The sequence below is a fragment of the Anoplolepis gracilipes genome, chromosome 13 (assembly GCF_047496725.1).
Source record: "Anoplolepis gracilipes chromosome 13, ASM4749672v1, whole genome shotgun sequence".
NCBI classification, from domain to species: domain Eukaryota; kingdom Metazoa; phylum Arthropoda; class Insecta; order Hymenoptera; family Formicidae; genus Anoplolepis; species Anoplolepis gracilipes.
This window is the reverse complement of record NC_132982.1, coordinates 7,071,267-7,087,616: the sequence shown is the minus strand read 5'-3', so window position 1 is coordinate 7,087,616 and position 16,350 is coordinate 7,071,267. Positions and strand designations below refer to the sequence as shown.

General features: G+C 35.2%; 1 protein-coding gene across 3 annotated transcripts in view; it reads left to right on the top strand.

The window, feature by feature from the left end:
* The window catches only part of LOC140672819 (uncharacterized), a 136,975-nt gene that overhangs the window by 107,266 nt on the left and 13,359 nt on the right, over positions 1–16,350 (top strand). The gene's annotated exons all lie outside the window — the stretch shown is intronic.

Genomic DNA, 16,350 nt, shown 5'->3' with positions numbered 1-16,350 from the left:
TGAATTCTGAATTTGAAGAGACTGTGATGAAGTAAATTTAATATTACATTATAAAATGTAGAAAAAAAGAAAATAAATAGAATTTACAATACAGCATAAAATGTCATTTTATATTGTCAAAATATTATAATACCTTGATTAATAATATAAAATTATGAAAATATAAGAATATACGGTTTTTTGATAAAAACATTTAAATTTAGATGTATATTACATAAAGTTGAAAATTATTTAATTATTATAATATATAAGTTAAAAAATTAACGCATACGTCGCGCGCGCAAGACTGGTCACATACGAGATTTATGATATCATATAGTGTGAAAATACTATTTTGGTTATAATAAATTATATCTGAATTTAAATTTTTAATAAAATCAAATAGTTGTAATACAAATATAATTACACAAACAAATAAAATAACAAAACCGAAACGTACATTAATGCAACACAAAAATTGATATCGTTAATATATTTCTTATTTTCTTATACGCGGTTGTAGAAATTTAATTACATTATTGATAATAAAAGATATTAAATAAATATATAGTAATATAATTTGATATCAAATATATGTGAAAAACAAACACACGATTTATTACGATAATTTTTATTGAATCAGTGGTATATTATAGTTATACTATATATATATATATATATATATATATATATATATATATATATATATATATATATAATATACATACTATAATTTTCTCAGAGAGCATTTCACAACTTAAAGTAAAATTGCGAGATGTAAAAAGAAAAAAGAAAAAAAAAACGAGCGATATAGCCGATATGTGATAGTAACCGGAGATCATGGAAAAATCAATAGTTTATATGCACTCGGGTCGCACGGATTGTAATCGTTAAATGTGAATAGCGATTCGACATTTCTTCCTATAAATCCCGAGCACCATTTGCAGTAAAGAATCACACGGCTGTCGACGAGTAAATGTTTACGAGCTTGTGTACTTGTATCGGGTGCCAATTTCGTGACGCATGGAACCGATTTCGTAACGGATTAACCCACTTAAATCTCTCTTGCACCTTTATTATTTCTATTATAAATCTCTATTACAATCGCACACAAAAATGAATATTGCGTTATTATGTACGGTCGTCGCGTTATGCGTTTCATTTTTTATCGCGCACAAACATTGGATTTTTCTAACGATTTATTTCAACCCATTCACTAAAAAGGTATTCTATGAATACGGTGTATATTACAAAATATATCGAAATAAGATAAATAGATGACACAAATAATAAATAGGGACACAGAGATCATATTGAACTTCTTTGTAATTTGAAGTTTAAGGTCACATCACGGTAAATGACATAATTTCCTTCATTTGAACAATTTGTAGTTATACTAATAAATAAGAGACAAATGTCTCTTAGGTAATAAACCTGTGATAGTCGTATCAATCTCTATTTTAAATTTATTTACTGAAATTCTCCATAAAATTATTTTAGTAATTCTATCAATTAAAATAACAATTTTAAATAACTATTTATAATTTTCCTAAAAAGTTGTAAAACTTTTTGTTATTTTTCAACTTTGCCAGCATTTTATAAAATATACAATCATGGTGGTTAAAATAAAAACCAATATCCGCGATGTGTGTATATGTAATCTAGTTGCATCAATTGTAATCACGCTAGTGCATTAAAGAGTCGCGTTGAAAGTAAACAACGAATTCTCTTTTTCTCTCGATAAATCGCCAGTTCGATTGGTAATAAAGTAATGGAACATGGTTGTTTGCATGCAAAAATCGCACGTATCGTTCATGTAACGGGTGCTTGTTCGACCGCGTTTCAACAAATTCCTCCAGAACAGATGCGAATCCCGGTAGAATTCGCAAGATCCATATCCATTATCGTATGTTATTGCAAATGCGATACAGTAATTAAGTTATAATTTTGCACGTATTTTTGCACAGCTATACCTACAGCGAAGAATACTTACATATCAAAATTTGACGAACGAAATTTTACTTGCAATTCCAATTGAAACTAACATATCGCCGACTCAATAAAAAAAAAAGAAAAATATTTTACAAATCGCCAAATTTTTCATCGCATCATCGCTTTTTTCCCATTTTACCCCTGACGCCTCTGTCTCATGCATATTCCGGCAAAATCAGCCGCGCAGCGAGAAATGTGAATTCGAGAGCGAGTTATTTTCAACGTGATATTTTAACGGGGATTCACCGGGGACAGACAAGCCGCGTAAAAAGTTAGTAAGGCATGAAACAAGAGATAAGAATAGCAAAAAAAAACGATACATCAGTGCAGCACCCTGCGAAGAAAAGTGAGCAGAAAATACATAGTTCCTCTAAAGAAAAATATCACGTTTAAAAATCATGTTTAAAAGCGTAATCGTATAAATTTTGGAAAAGCACGTACTCGTTATGCGCATCTCACCGCGAAGATCCGCGTATAATTTTCATCAACGTACTATTTCGACGCAACCATCTGATTTGTCGAGAAAATCAACTCTCGTAATAACGACCTTAACAGAGCCACGTTCGTCCACGATATTATCTCTCGGCTCGTCGAAAAATTCAATTTTGCTCTTATAACGATTTTAACGATCAGACACTGCTCAGAATTTCAGATTAAAAGACTGACAATGAGATAAATTTGAGACGAATTAACTCACTAGCTCTAATACTATTTTTCAATCTGGACTGTATAATCGAGAGCGATTTGATATATGTCAAATAATATGTAGAAATATAAAATATTTAGGAACTCATTTAAAAAATTCTAATTATAAAGAAACATTTGTCTTCGAGTTTTATAGCGAATTGTTAATGATTTTGTGGGTAAATTTGGCTAATATATAAGTAACTTACGTTTTGTGTGAGAATAATCTAGTTTCGCCAACACAAAGTATCATACTGGTATCATGCTTGCATCTGATTGAAATTCATAATGTTCCGAGACTGCTTACGCCATCACTTACAAGATAAACATTTGTATGAGTAGTTAACAGCCCATTGAGCCCAAACGGATGGTATAAAAAATGAGCTTTTTGTATGAGAAAACGTTAATGTTTAATATCCAAGTTTGTGGCTTTGATCACCTCTTTTCTTCGTAACCCGAAGTATTTGCTAAAACCTCAATACGCCTGGTATCCGCGGCAATACCTGTAATTCCCGCGAGCTTGTTTCCGGATCACCCGATGCACTCGGCGGACGCACGCGGGAAATGTCAAATGCAATTCGAGGATTGCGCTTGTGAAAAAAAGCTTGCCGGCGAATATTTGCGAAGCGCGTTTTCGTGTGCTTTTACGGTGATCAGCCTCGGCTTTCGCCATGTCGCGTCGGGATGAAAAGCCGCGGTGTTAACACTCTTTGCGTGTAGATAGGATATATCTGACCCGTTCATTACGATTCGTAACACTTTTTTATCACATGCTATTTCAATCGCGCACATTTTTCCGAACCTAATAGCATAAATTTGAAAAACGGCAAATCATTTTTAATTGTTAAAAACAAGCGAGTGAATTTTTGCACATTTTTAGGAATTTTAATGAATAGAAATGTGAATCCCGTCTCTTTTATTAATGAGTTGAACGCACGTCAGTCACACAAGTAGAAAGTACAACCCAGGTGTGAAATCGACGATGTATGTATCCAAACCACTTCACGAAGCGACAAACTTTGCCTTCTCTCCGTCTAAGCGACTCTCTCGATTCATCGCGACGCGTGACGCTCTCAACTTTCGCCGTCGGTGTCAGTTTAACATTTAGGACGACGCGTCTAATTGGCGGAGAATTACCGAATTCCTTGCCAAGCTCATTTGCAGAAGTAGCGTTTTGCTCGCAATTACCGTAGTCTCGTTTTCATGCGTGCGTAATCTGTCATAGTTACTTTTGAATGCGTGAAACATGCACCGGTATTGCATAATAATTCACCGATGCAGCTGCATCGAACGAGACTTCTTTGCTGGATATATTCAGAACTCGGCTCGATGTTCGTTCAGTGCATTTGCAACGAATAAACCGATGCATCTTAAAATATTATTTTCTCACGTCTTTTCTTTTCTTCGATTTATTAAAATTACTCTCTACGCGAATTATTCATTCTTCAGAATCTTTTTTTACGCGATGCTTAAATTCTCTGATGACGAAGAATATTTTATCTTTATTTTTATCTCATAATAATAGGTAAAAAATTGAAATATCGAACAATAACAAACCAATATGAATCTCTATGAATTTCTGCGCATATATCTTGTTATTGGTCGCGACTTGCATACTACTTCTTTAATATCGCGAGCCTCTTTTGCGATCGGACTGGCGTACAGAGATACACATGTATAGATTTTATATTATCGGAATCACGTATATGTATGCGACGAAATATTTGCCTTGTAGCTATGTTCGATTTTTCGATAAAAGCGATATGTCTTCCAATATTTCTGCTACCATATATACAATCTGACATATAATTTACCTTATATAATTTTATATGATACAAACGTCTCATCGAAGTTAATAGATCGAGCCGCGCCTGCGGGTAACCACTATATCAAAAGATTACAAAGCATAGATAACTGTGCAATCTGCAACTGCAGTTCTTTCGATATAGTCTAATCGCAAAACAATTAATTAATTAATTAATTAATTACGCCGATTTGCAATAAAGTGATGATTAATATTGATTACTATATCCCCATAATAGAACTCTAATTTGCTGTTTTTGTCGAAACTCACTACGCAATAATTATCAAACTCAAAGCCATGTATAATGCTACATGATCATTTTATGTAATATTCTGATACCTAATTCATAGAATATAGATTCAATATGTCCAAACCACTAATTAAATTCAAGTTTTCAGTAACATTCATACACAGTGTCATTTTCATGTTAAATTAATAAGACTTTGATATTATACAATCACATTTCCTATTAAACACATATATTTTATTCAATATATATATATATATATATATATATATATAGAAAAGTAAATATAAAAATAAAAAAGTAAAATATATATCTGAGATATTATTAATGAAAGTTACAACTGAGAGAAAGAGAGAAGAGATTAAATTTTTTCCTTAAAAAAAAAAAAAATGAACTCGAAATTATACACGAATGTTATGTTGCAAGTTTTAAGTCAATATTGCAAAGAGATATCTTGCATAAAATCCTGAGGATAGGCAAGCGCCGGATGCGAAACAAGCACATCCGCGGAACCAGTTTCATTTCCTTACTCGTTTCACGCAATTTCGAATAATGAAATTAGCGAGTACCTGCGCTTAAGTTTTGTTTTCGCGACGGGTGACACGTTACCTAGTTTCGCGACTCGAACCAATTATACCGCATTCCTGGAGACGCTAATCACGAGAAAGTTGGCACAAGTGCCCGTTATCAACATCGGACGAGCGTTGCAGCGAGACGTGCTACAGAACTTTCCGTGCATTGTTATCGTGAGCATCATTATCGCGAAACGCAATTTGCCATTATGCCTTTTAGCGTCTCTCGCGAGCGTGCCAAAGAGAGGATATGATCGCGAGAATTTTATTCAACATATATTAAAAGCGCGATCTCCTCTCCCCCTACTTTCCCATCCTTCCCCGATAATGCCCGCGTCTATACGTGACATGTGCGATATGCATAATCTCATCATTTTAATAGCTGCGCTGTCACCTTCATTTCGTTCATTGTGACGCGAATCGGTCAGCACCCCATCATATTCCCCGTCTCCTCTCACACGATACATCGATAAGTACATTAGAGCATACGTGCTTGAAATGAATATTTAGTGGCAACAAAATGCGCTTATAGACGGAAATGTTATTTTGGAACCCTAAATCGATTAATAAATTCTACGCGAAGATTAACATCGAAATCGGCGAGGCAAAACTTATGCATTTCTATTTTAAATAACGAAAATTTTCTAGGAATATAAATAAAATCTGTAAACTTATTAAATTTGCCTTAATTTATCGCTCATTTAAAAGAAATATAAAAATATTTATTGATGTTTTTGTCTTTGAAAACTGCAAATAAAAAAATACAATTGCAAATGTAATAAAATAAAATCAATTTTTTATTTTACAAAAGAGACTTGAAAATGCAAACTTTTGATAGTACTTTTGATTAAATTGTGTCAATTATTAAGACTATCATTTTACTTTTATACTTTTTATTTGCAACATAATTTGCTTTTAATGTTAATAATGTTTTAGTTATTTAATATGCTCAACACATTGCAAAAGAAATATTTAATATTTTGACAGCGCAAAAGTTATATGTATATATATATACATATGTATAATCTAAGGCATTTAAAGCGACACCGAGCGTTCATCACGCTCCAAAAAAGCGCCGTCTCATCCGGGACACGTGTTTCTAATATCTCAAACTCTCTGGTCCTCATGTCTTAAGCAGATATATTTATATACATACCTAGAATGTTTTATTATATTGCCCGACTCCTCTTGAACGTTATATCCTTGGTCGTAGTGTAAGTTTACGATGTATTTTTTGTCTGCCTTTTAACATCTCTCACAGGGACGAATCGATATGGAAACTAGCGAACCTTCAGCTTTATATCTCTCAATTTTACATTAAGAAAGATACAGTACTATACATACACATAAAAATAGTTTTAATCTTTAAATGAATTAAATGAAATAAAGATCAATAAATAACAATAAATAAAAAAATTTCTTTAAAAAAATTGATTTGGTTAACTTTTACTTATAGCAATATACAATCTATACATATACTTACACATTTTTTATTTGTCAATTTAATATTTTTCTATATGTAATATGTGTGTGTACAGAATACTTTGCTCTTTATTGTCATTTAATAATTAATTTTTTTTAAATAAAAGTTAATGTTCCTTTCTTGTTTGGTTCTTCTATGGAAGTTACTCGGATTGTTATTAATTTTCGGTGTCAAAAGCAAAAAGCGTTTATTAATAGCCCATTATACGTTACATGCATATTAATAAAAAATATCCTTTAATATTCATACAATCGTAATATTCTAATCGGAGATATAATTAAAAAGTTAAATCACAACCGTCCGATAGCGGGAAATATAGCAAAAGTAATAATGATGTAACATCAATTTACGTAAAGAAAGGAGGTAGAACCATTTTGGTGATGGTTGATGTAAACGTATTAGTGACAATCACACAATCGAGACACGTGGGAGGATGGCGAATAGAGAGAGGAAACTGCGACATATCGGATATCGTTATCGTGAACGGGATCTTTACGAGGGCTCGACTTTCTCCACGAGATCGAGTCACGATTAGGACATTGTCGGTCCGCCCTTCTTTGATGTCCCCGGAGAGCGAGCCAGCCGCCCCACGTAGTGGAGTTTGAATCAAAACGAGGAGCGAGGAAAGTGTTGAGAAGAAAGAGGGAAGCGTGTTGAAAAATGTACAAGCAGTGAAGAAATTCATGGAGCGAAGGAGCAAAATTGAGGGAAGAGGGAAAGGAGGGAAACTAGGAACGGATGGAGACTTTTCGAGGCCGGAAACTAATAACAATATCCGGGAACTCCCAGCAGGAGCATAACCAAGCGAGAAGGAACATTAACTTTTATTTTAAAAGTGAATTATTAACGATGGCAAGCAGCATATTTTATAAATTTTATATGGAAAATTATTAGGCTTGCCCTAATATAAATTAAAAAAAAAACGTAATCGGCATCAGTATGTATCGGTATGTATTTATTTCAAGTCATTCACATTCGGTATGTATCAGATTAAAACAAACTTTTTTTATATGTGTAAATGAATTTATATCATTTTATTTATTTATATCACGTTATTTATATATAATAATTATATTTTTTAAGATAATTCTGTTTTTTTTTTTTTTTTTTTTATGATTGTTGATGATTGTGTGTTTAAGTTTCATTGATTTCTATTTCGTTTTGTCCCCGTGAGAAACTCTGAAAGAAAATTCCTTATAAAATTATAACCAATTATAAGAAACAAAGTTTTAGACTGAGAAGAATTAATTAATAATCGTATAAATATATTTAATATAACACAAAAAATATTTTTATAAGATATATTCAATATTCTGGCATTTTATTAAAATATAATTTATTATAATAAACAACGAAGACAATATAAATATATACGAAATAAAAGATTACCACCTACAAGTTATATTATAGTTCATCCGATGCAATGAAAGATTGACAGCCCCGCCTGACCGTTTCGCTTGTCACCAAGTTATTCCTTTCCGTATTTTCCCCAACCGCCCGGTGTATAGTGGATCATGGATCGCGGATCGCGCGCGACCCTTCTATAGAATATCTGTGAGGGTGAGCATCCAAATCGCGTCTTAATCTACTCGAGAAAACGCCAGGAACTCTCTGCGCCGAGCTCTCGAGCTTGTAGGGCGGAGAACGGTAGTTAGAAATCCGTCGAGAGGAAGAGAGAGACAGAGAGAAGGCGGGTCCTTCATCCGCGGGGACTAAGCCGGGGTTTGATCCCTCACACGTAAAACTAAGTCTCGAAATAATTCAATAACAACATTAGTAGCAGGCAACGCCCCCGCTCCCTCCCGACAGGAATGGAACGTGCCGTACTCGTGTTTCCCTCGTGTATATAAGCTAGCCTAGGACTCGGATCCTGCGCGAAGAGGTGAATTAATGCCAGTCGTTCCCCATCGGTCCATCCTCCTCCGCCTCCCCTTCCTCAACTCTGCGAGATGGATCTGATACTAATACCAGCCGACTAATTGCATCCTCGTATAGCGTAACCTCGACGAGCGACGCGACTCTCGCGTTTCTCATTCCCTTCGAGGAGAGTCCCGGTAATCAAAGATCGTCGTTCTTCTACAAAATGGCCGAGAACACGCGACCTTATAATTTTAATGACAGGTTTTTAGGCAAATTTGCAATCTATTCTTCTCTCTTGATTGAAAAATTATGATGCTGATAATTATCAAATTGTAAGTCGTTAAAAATGAATGGATTCTTGTATGTACGCGGATTCAGCTTGCCTTAGTTATAATGAGGTAATTATATATCTTTCAAAATTCGATAATTTAATTTAATAAATTAATTTAAATTAAGATAAAATTAGGGATTCTTGATATAAACGGCAGCTTCTTGCAGAACGTCGCTCAATGCAGATAAATTGCGAGGAATTTGAGGAATCTGGGACACCTTGTATATAGATGACATGTAATTTTAGAATGTAACGTAGTTTATAATTCACAGAGGCTGCTTAGGGGTTATTTCATTGTTACTCAGAATACTTGCACAGGTCTAAATTCTTCGTTAATTACTAACATCAAATTCATTTTCTTTTAATGCATAATAAAAAAGATTTTTTAACTTTAATATTTGATATATTAAAAAATAACTCTTATATATACGTTATAATGTATGATATACGTTTAAGATAAGATATTTTAATAATTAAAACACACTGCGCCTGAAATAAAATATTCTTCAAATTAGAAAAAATATAATTTAAATACTTAATATAATATTTTTCTATAATTTCTCTTCTCCGATAATTTTACAATTAAAACGCCATATGTATATTTATTCAGAGATAATCGACTTTCTCGTTAAAGAAAGATATCTAGTGGAGCAATATATGCGTATGTGTGTTTAATATACAATATTATAATATTGATAATTATTGAAATATAAAATTAGATTTTAATTAATTAAAATGTATTGATTACGTGTTACATTGATATATGTCTTTTATAATTCATATAGATATAATATACGAAAATACCTAGTTATGTCTGTTAGACATTTTTGAAACGCGAAAATGACCAATCATTTATTACATCGAAATTGACTGCACATTAATAACATGCCCTTGCGCATCCTCCTCGATAATGCATCATCGCATTAATGAAAGAGAGCGTCGTTTGCATCTTCTTTTCATAATATCCATTATCGATACCCAATGGCAGCAGTCGCATCGTTATTAACGACCGAGGGCATTAATTTTCGCGATTCGAAAATTTTTCAGAAGCGCCGTATCGGTTAAAGATTGTAGATACCCGAAATATCGGTGTGCAACCTAAATACATATCCACGTAGAAATATGAACGGTAATACGGCCAACGCGCACGAGCAATCGCGCGAGTAATCGTGCTGGAATGCCACCGACAATATGTAAGTATACTGTCACCGCGAACCGCAATAAATCCGGGAGATGCCTGTAGCTTGAATTTCCACATAATACACATCCCCGAGCTATTCGCAACGTAGAGGAGAGAGACGTATCGGAATATAATATGTCTCTTTCTCGTCGTCGCTGCAGTGTATATTCGCCTCGTGTTCATCGTCTGCAGAATTATTCGTATCGATATCTCGCGTATAAATCCCGGCCTGTACGCTAGCTGCCTGACCGAGAGGATAATAAGGTCCACACGGCGTAATTATACGCCGAGTTAATAAGCTCCATTGAAACGTCGCATGCGTCCTTTATTAGTGAGACAAATTGTGCAGAAGGATGCCGTGCTCTAATTTAAACTCGGTGTGAAGAAATAATACAGATACGATCTAGGCGTATAATGTTGAGGATCGTGAATAATGTTAAGATTAAAATCTGACGTAATAAATCGTCACTGATACTATCTTATATATATGTATAAGAAAAAACAATTAATTCATCAGCATAATGCTCTGCTCAGCCTCATAATTTTTCCATCGTTTCATTATTGACTTTTCAACGATAATGAGAAGTGTATTATGGTAAATTAATTTCGAGTAAATATTAGAATATTGACCTTGAATAATATACGTTAAAAAATTTAATCGAAAAATATTGAGAAAATGGAAATTAAATTATCAAATATTCTTCGTAATGGCATTCATAGTATTATTTATGTATTTATGTATTTATTAAAATAAATAATCGAAAAATTTGTTAGGAATAAGTTGTAATCCGATTAAAACGAAAGAAAAAGAATAGATCACATAAATATGAAAAAAATTTTTTTTAATATTCCTCATATTATAAGAGCTAATCCATTCTCAGCGGATATATTTACAAGATTTTTTAATCATAAAGATCGAGATCTGTCGACTTTTCCAAAGCTGCGTTAAACAATGTTTTTGTATAAGTTCATCGCAATGACTTTTTATTCCAACTTGAAGAGTAGTCTAACAGATATCTCATTTGGCTTCAACAACTTTCCAAGCAACAAAAACGGAAAGGAGGATGCCGACTAATCGTGTCGTACACCCGCAGACACACGTACAGACGCACTTTTTGATCCGCGTCGAGAGTTCATTCTCATAAATATCGCGGGCTGGGCGGACTACACGAGCGGAGACAAATAGCACATGGCCCGGAATCGAGGGACCACCAAAAAGGGCCACACGTCTTAGGCGGCCGACATCTGGTTTCGCAGTGTGACGATAGCCTCGTTAGTCGCCGTAGCTCTCGGCCTCCTGTAATCTTATTATAGGCCGCGTGCTCTCCTTCGAATTTCATTCCGTTGCTGCTACTTGCCGACAATCGCCAGCCGCACATCCCGAATCGTGTCTGGTCCACTTCGAACGCGCGATTTACGATCACGTTTCTGTTGCGTTCATCCTCGTCTCTGAAGCGACGACGACGATGCAGTCAATATTTAGCGAGCAACGAGCTCTCCCACTGGCCACTCGTAATATTAAATTTTCAAGCACTTAATGATGCTTTCAACTGATGCGCTACTCATGGCGGTATAAGTAGCACAGCAGTATATACTAGTTATGATATAATATTAAAAGAGAGAGAGAGAGAGAGAGAGAGAGAAAAGTGGATTATGAAATGAAGAATTTTATCCGCTAAGTAGTCGCATGCAGAGAAATCACAAGAATCTTTTGGATTAAATGTTATGACTGCTGACGCAATTTTATTCATATAATTATCAATAACATATTGAGATATTATTAGTGTTATTTATTATTATCAGTATTATTATATAAATTAATTTGTCAATTTATTAGTAACATAATTTTAAAATTTAACGCTTATGTTATTATAAGCAGATAAAGTCTTCTTATTCACTACGTTGTGTATTGTTCTTACGACACAAAGTACTACCGCATCTTGCTTCTCTGCTTCGTTAGAGAAAACTTCACAAGTGCTCTCTCTTGCAATTTTGACGTAGATTTTCCTTCATACGCAAGAAGTAAGGAAAATTATTTTGACCCACATCTTCTTTTATATAAACTTACTAAGAAGACAGTTTGACATGAAACTTTTCGTTGGCATAAAGATAAGCAAAAAAGAGAGTAATTTCATTGGAAATCTGTCTTTTCTATCCATATATTCTATTCAAAGAAGCCGTTCAGTTATCATTGAGTTTATACAACAGAGCATTTCTAAACCTGAATTATTTGGACACGCTTCGTGACTGTATTCGTTTCGCATTACGCAAAAAAGGTCCACTCCCTCTCAAAAAGCGTGCGATGAACGATCGCAACAAGCCGGGCAATCTGTACCGGCGGGCAAATACAATCACGGTCGGCAAAATAAAAAAAAGCGAGAGAGAGAGAGAGAGAGAGAGAGAGAGAAAATGTAAAAAAAATACAAATCAACCGCGTCTACCTCGTTCGAGCGTCGAATACGAAACAACGAACGAGTCGAAGCGCGCGCGGACGGCGGAGTAATTAGTCCGGGGCACTTACATAATTCAAAAAGCTCTCGAAAAAAGGTCTCGCCGCAATTTCCCTGGGTTTTTTTTTTTTCTTCTACCCTCTCCTGCTCGGCACCATACGAGAACACTCAATCACTGTCCCGCAAATAAAGTATTTTAATGCGCGGTCGTTAGCATGCTAATAAACGGTCGGCTTGCATAATTCTCGGCGAGAATAAAGTGGAAGAATGAAGCGGGTAGAAAGGAGAGAGAGAAGAAGGTGAAGGGACCGCGAGAGAGTCAATCCTCGGGCCCTCGGGCCCCCTCGCGATTAATTACCGCGCGGTCAGACTGTCACGGCCGATGAGAGTCATTAGTTTCTTCGGGAAATCTCAGCGTCGAACCAGAGCCGGCCTGGAAAATCACGGGGCCTGATGCACAAACTTGGAGAAGAAGAAATCTCTTTTGTTATGATAAACAAATTATAATTTTATATGTATTAGACAATGAAAAGATAGATCTTCAGCTAAAACGCGATTTGTAAATTTACATTGACATATATCTTTTTCGTAGCAATTAACGATTTGCAAATACTCGCAGTAGTATAATATCAGGAAAATTCGAATCGTGTTACAATCTCGCTCAATAACAAAGAAATGTATATGTCGAAAAAAGTTTTTCGTTGGAAAAATGGATGCTCAATTCAAAACATGAACTGTATATTTCAGAAATAGTCGAGTTCGCTCTCGCGTTACCTCTCGACAATGTTAATCCTCCGATCCATATTTCAAAGTGACCGATCCATTTTTAATGGATGTAGATGGAAACGTCTATTCTTTTTTTTTTCGGCTGATAAAACGACGCGAGGGTGTATCTATAGGCCGGGCACGGGGATTTTCGGCGCAGTTGCGCCGCAAGTTATATGCGCATCCTGTCGCTCCGACAGCCGGCCCTGCCATCCGAGAGGAGACGAAGCGCGCGGAGATTCCGCGTATGGCATCATCGGACCGCGCGGTGCGGCGAGGCGCTGTAATTACAGCCGTTAGTTCGCGCATACATCAATTATCGATGACACGACGACACGAGTCCGCCGCTCCGGGGCACAGCCTCCGCGATGGGAAACGCCGCCGCCGCCGTTGCCGTTGCCGTTGCCGTTGCTGTTGCCGCCGCATCGTGCACTATATCATCCGCGTCGGCTTTCCCGAATCCGTGCGATGCTCGATATTAGTATCTGGTAATTTGCACCGACTCTTCGACCACTGAAGACGTGTTGACGTGTAGGATATTGCTCGCGGTATCAGCGCGTTCGCGTCGTGTCTATGTAACATCATTTGGATCGTTCTCTCGTATCAAAAATTATATCAATGATGTATGCATTCGATAGAGAAAGAACGGAAATGAAAATTTAATTCTTGATTTTTTTATATGACAGATGGTTGAATATAAAAATGGAACGAAAGATGGAAAAGAGTGAAAAATAATTGAATAATTTACTATATATATATATATATATATATATATATATATATATATATTACTTTTCTTATATAAAATTCATCGAGGCACCTGGAAACTTTTTTTATAAATATATATCATAATCTTCTAAATATTATATTTCTCATATTTTTTAACTATATTTAGAGAGAGGGAAATATTTATTTGCTTTTTTTTTATATATAATTTAAAGATCAAAAAGAATATTATATATATTTTAGACTGTTTTAGAAAACAAAATGCTATCGTTGATATAAAAGGTTCATTAAATCACAGGTATTTCGTTTCTTTTAGTAAATGAATTTATTGCCTTTTTTAATCGGTTATCGTGTGCTAGTGTGCACGTGGCTCTGGATCAGGTAGCGCGTGTTTGCCACTTGAAGAATATACATACAATGACAGGCGACCAGGATCCCCTCGGATTACCCGAAACCGATGAAAAGCCCATTAGCTCAAGTAGAAATCAAGCCGGCGTGACTAAAAACGCGTTTAATGGCCGCCGGCATGGCACGGCGGTCTTTTCGTTGTCGAGTCATTAAGAGCCAATCTCTCGCTGGGCTCCTATTAATCATGCGCCATCGGAACACCAGCAGCCTCCACGATCGTTTCCGCGAGCGCACGCATACCTCGCCGCGAATTAATGATCGGTTATGTCGGTACGTGTTATTAAGCTACGAGAGCTGCTGGAGCTCGAGTACGGATGCTTAATCGTCAACCGTGCACCGTGGTTAAATTTCGGTAACGTAACTACCATCAAGGATCAAGATGATCCCGATAAATGAAGGATGTAATAACTCATCTTAGCAAAGCTCGTAGTAAGATGATGTCTAGACTTTTTTTTTTATTTTATAAAGCGAGCATTTATTATTTATTTATTTTTTTCTTATTATTAATTTGTATATGTATAACTTATACAAATTATTATCAAACAAATCTAGTAAATTGTCTGGCAACTAACGACTAAAGAACCAGTCCTCGTGCTCCGATAATTTTTATACTTTTCCCCGAGTATCGTAGAAAATATCGAAGGGATTCAATATCACGAGTAAAGCATCGATATCTCGATTGAGTATCGCAAAGCGTCGATGCTTTCGAGGATGTCTTATACGGATTTGGCGCACGAACAGGAGCCGTTCCTATAAATGGAATAGAAGCAACGTAACTTAATATTAAGTTAACCGGTTGGATATAATTCGGAAGGGAAATACGGCGGGAAATACAGTTAAGAGAGGAGCGATATCATCAGGAGGAAATAGAGAACATCCAGCCGGATAAAAGTAGCATAAATCTGCTGAATCGAGATATCGCGACTGCCGAGTAGCGAGGTCGTTATCCGACTCTTTATTTTTCTCTCTCTCTTTTTCTTTCTTTCTCTTTCATTCTCTCTTTCTCTCTCGCTCTCCTTCCCTCTCTCTTTTTCTTTCCTAATAGATCGTAGAAACCTTTAGACTTGAAATAGTCGTCTCAATTCATTTGTAGATTACTGCATTATTTTCCATGCATAGAAAAAAAAATAATGTTGAATCAACAACATCATCGTAGTTAAAATTTATATTATTAATTCGATAACATTATTAATCAAATTAATACATGGTGTATTGATATGATTAATAATGTTATTGAATGTTATTGTAATATTATGGAATTACTAAAATAAATTTTAACTACGATGATTCAACATTATTTTTTTTTTCAATGTCTCTTTAATAATAAATTTCATTCCTAATCAAAATAGTTTTTTAACCGCGCAATTATTAATGCACTTTATTACCCAGAATAAACTTGTAAGTTAGTTAAACTTTGCTTAATCTGGAAGATATTTGTATAGTTTTCTTCTTTTACTCTAAAGTAATACTCCAATAATCCAATATGTTACACGGTGTAATAAAAAAATCAGTTATCATTTTAAATCCTATAAAACTTTCAGATAACATGAGAAATTAATGGAATGTCAAGAGTAAATCTCGGTTACAGTATCATAAAAAAATCTCATGTTTATATCGAAAAGAACGTGCTCTTTCATCATAAAAGTAAAGCACCGTATGAAACATCTACATTCAACCTTGCGAGTATAACTACGAGACAAAGTCACTCTTTCCGAAGTATCTCTGAAAATCCGTTTGCGCCTCACACGTGCCGAGACATTGTGGATCTCACAAAACGCGTCATTCACTTCCTCTGCAGATGATATCGTGGCGCCGTAAAAACAATTCCCAGCGTTGGTCTCGGGCTCGACCAGCCGGCGATGCTCTCGG